The following is a 3,316-nucleotide window of genomic DNA, read 5'->3' on the forward strand; positions in this document are numbered from 1 at the left end:
GGAAACCGACGTCGCGTATCCACTTCGGTCGGTAGAGCGATGGATGGATAGGAAACCGACGTCGCGTATCCACTTCGGTCGGTAGAGCGATGTATGTATAGGAAACCGACGTCGCGTATCCACTTCGGTCGGTAGAGCGGTATCGGAGAGAGGATGTCGACGTCGCGTATCCACTTCGGTCGACGGGATGTCTAGGATCTTTAGGAGTTTTGAGTTCTGGTCGGTCGTGCGCCTAAGAGGAGCTTTCCGATCGATCTCCCCGGCTATCGTTTTGTAACAGCCTTTTATACTAAATTATAACAAACAGTGAGGCTGTTTGTTGACTTTGCGGTTATCCCGCGCGCGGTTGTTCGGCGTTTCTTTGTTAATATTATAACTATTGTTTCTAACGTCGTGACGAGTTTGGATCGTCACATTACCTTCCCCTTTTTAATGCCTGTCCCGGGCACTCGCAACTTAATTCTAACTTAACTCTCTATTCAATGCTTATTGTCTACCCTCCACCATGATATTTAATTAGATTTTCGATTTATACCTATATCCTAATCTTAATTCTATTTTCGATTTATTCCTATCCTAATCTTAATTCTATTCTTGCGTACTATTTTGTCAACTTCGTTCTATTTTACTCTGTCAATTCGCCGGTTTTCGAAAACTTAAATCGCCATAGTTCTCCGTCGACATACCGCCTGTACTTGTTCGATATATGAGCCGCATAATATGGTACGTCGACGGTACGCCCGTTGGTGATTTGTACGCGGATTGGCGATTTGTTTGTTGTGCGCCGCGGTTCTTCTATCGGTGTTACTACCCGTATTTTCGTCGGACATGGTTCGTTTGATATTACCCTCACCGTTGGTTTCGCTCTGCTTCCGGCGGAGGCTTGCCCCTGTTGTTGGTGTGTGGGTTGATGGAGGCCCGGTTCGATGTCTGGCTTGTATCCGTTGTCGCTGGTTTTTCGTCAGTGTGTCCGCTCCATGTCGTTGGTCTGATGTGCAGTCGGTTTTTTTTTTGGTGGTGATGGTGGTATTTGTTTGCCCATCAATTCTTGGCGTTTTCGATGTGCGATTCTGGCTGACAGTGGCGGTTTTAGGCAGGGGATTGCTGGTTTTTCCTTAGTTTTCCGGTTGTTATGTCTGTTGGTGGTCTCTTCCCTGGTGGGAGCTTCCTCCTTGCCGCTCGCCCTTGTTCCTCTGTGTTCCGGTTTGCGTCTTCGATTTTGACTAGCGTGTCCCATAGGGCCTGAACCTTTGCCTCGTTCCATGTCGTTAGTAGTTCGTCGATGGTTTTGTCTATATCCATTGTTGATTGACGACTCTTCTTTCGGGCTGCGGTTCTGTCTCCTTTATATCTCTGTTTTCCCGCTCCTTGGTGTGTTTATTTGTTTGCCTCGGTTGTGCTGTGTTTGCTCTCAGCGTGTCGGGCCAAAACCGACTCGAGTTATGTTCCTGTTGCTCGGATAATGGTTCTTTTGGCGGCTCCCAGTTTTCAAGCCAATTTTTCAATTCCCGGTTGAATTTCATATTGTTTTCTTTGTCTGATATTCGCTGGCTCACTTCCTAGTGTCCTCATTATCCTCGGCTTGCTCTTTTAATCCTAATTCTCTCCTCCGATCTCTTTGATTATTTGGTTGGAGGGGGATAATTTTGTTTGTTATCTAATCGTTGTTGTTCGGTTTAAGGTCGTGTATATGTATGTGTTTGTGCCATTTTTTGTTTTCGTCGATTAGATCTACAATTACTGGTGAGATGATTCTTTTTACCGTTAGCGGTCCCATGTACTTTGGTGCTAATTTTGAGTTGATAGCTTTCTCTTTATTGGATAGTGTTTGCGCCCGTTTCCATACAATATCTCCGATCTGTGGTTTCCAGGCCCTTCTCCTTAAGTTGTAGGATTTCTCTTGTTTTTGGAACGCCCGTGCCATATGAATTTTTACTAGCTCATATGCGTCCTTCAATTGTTCGTGGAGCTTGTTGATGTTGTCCCTGGTCTTTGTTTGCGTTCTAATTCGCACGGACCCGCGAGCTCTCTACCGTTGTTCAAGAACGCCGGCGTATATCTCGTGCCTTCGTTTTGCGCTGTATTAAAAGCGAAATTTATTTGGCTTAAATTTTCATCCCAGCTTCTATGGTCTTTTCCTACGTATTGGGAGATCATTGTTTTTGTCGTACGATTCGCTCTTTCTACGGGGTTGCATTGGGGAGTACCGGTGTCCACCAGTGTTGTATTCTTAGTTCCTTGGTTATTTTTTTCATGTTTCCCGATTTGAACTGCGTCCCATTGTCCGATATTATAACATACGGGCATCCGCGTCGGTAGACGATCTCTTCTAGAAAGCCTTGTGCTACTGCGCTAGCTGTTGCTTGGCGTAGAGGTTTTATCTCGATCCATTTCGAGAATCGGTCCTGCATCGTGAGGATCCATGTGTATCCCTTTTTGGATCTTGGTAGCGGTCCTATAAGGTCTAGCGAGACCTGTTCCCATGGTCTTTGTACCACCGTGGCGTGCAGCTTTCCTGGTGGTTGCATTTTTTATGCCTTGTGGGCCATGCAATTTTTACATTTTTTCACATATTGGCTGATGTCTCTAAACATCCCTGGCCAATAGTAAAGGCGAGCTATTCGGCATATTGTTCTCGTGATCCTGAGGAGACCCGCTGCTGGGTCGTCGTGATATGTCCGTAGTATCTCCGGACGTTGCTCGTGCGGTATGCACCTTTTCCATTGATCCTGGCTTGCTACTTCTTTGAAGTCGAGACTGTGGAGGATGTGTCTGTACAAGTTGCCGTCCCTTACCTGGTAGTCTGGTAATAGCTGAGGTTGCTCTGCAACTTGGTTTTTCTTTTGTTTGTACCATTGCTTGTAATGCTTGCTTGTAATGCGGCAATTACCGGTTGTCTGGATAGTGCGTCGGCTACTCTATTCATGCTTCCTTTTCGGTAGCGTATTTCGAATGTATATTGTTGTAACTCGAACTTCCACCTGCTTAGTCGTCCTGATGGTGATTCTAGTTTTTCTAGCCATCGTAGTGATTGGTGGTCGGTTAGTACGGTGAATTTGTATCCTTCTATATAACAGCGCATTTTCCTAATTCCCCATACTACTGCCAGGCACTCTAGTTCTGTTGCGCTGTAATTTTTTTCGGCATTATTGAGCGTCCGACTTGCGTATGCTATCACGCGCTCTCCTCCCTCGAGTACCTGCGTGAGTACCGCTCCTAGTCCGTGCGTGCTGGCGTCTGTTTGTAGGGTAAATTCTTGGTTAAAGTCCGGGCAGGCTAATATTGGTGCGGTAATTAATGTCTGTTTTAGTGTTTG

This window comes from Odontomachus brunneus, unplaced genomic scaffold (genome assembly GCF_010583005.1).
Source record: "Odontomachus brunneus isolate Ranch 3 - 2012 unplaced genomic scaffold, Obru_v1 Obru_scaffold_452, whole genome shotgun sequence".
Lineage (NCBI taxonomy): Eukaryota > Metazoa > Arthropoda > Insecta > Hymenoptera > Formicidae > Odontomachus > Odontomachus brunneus.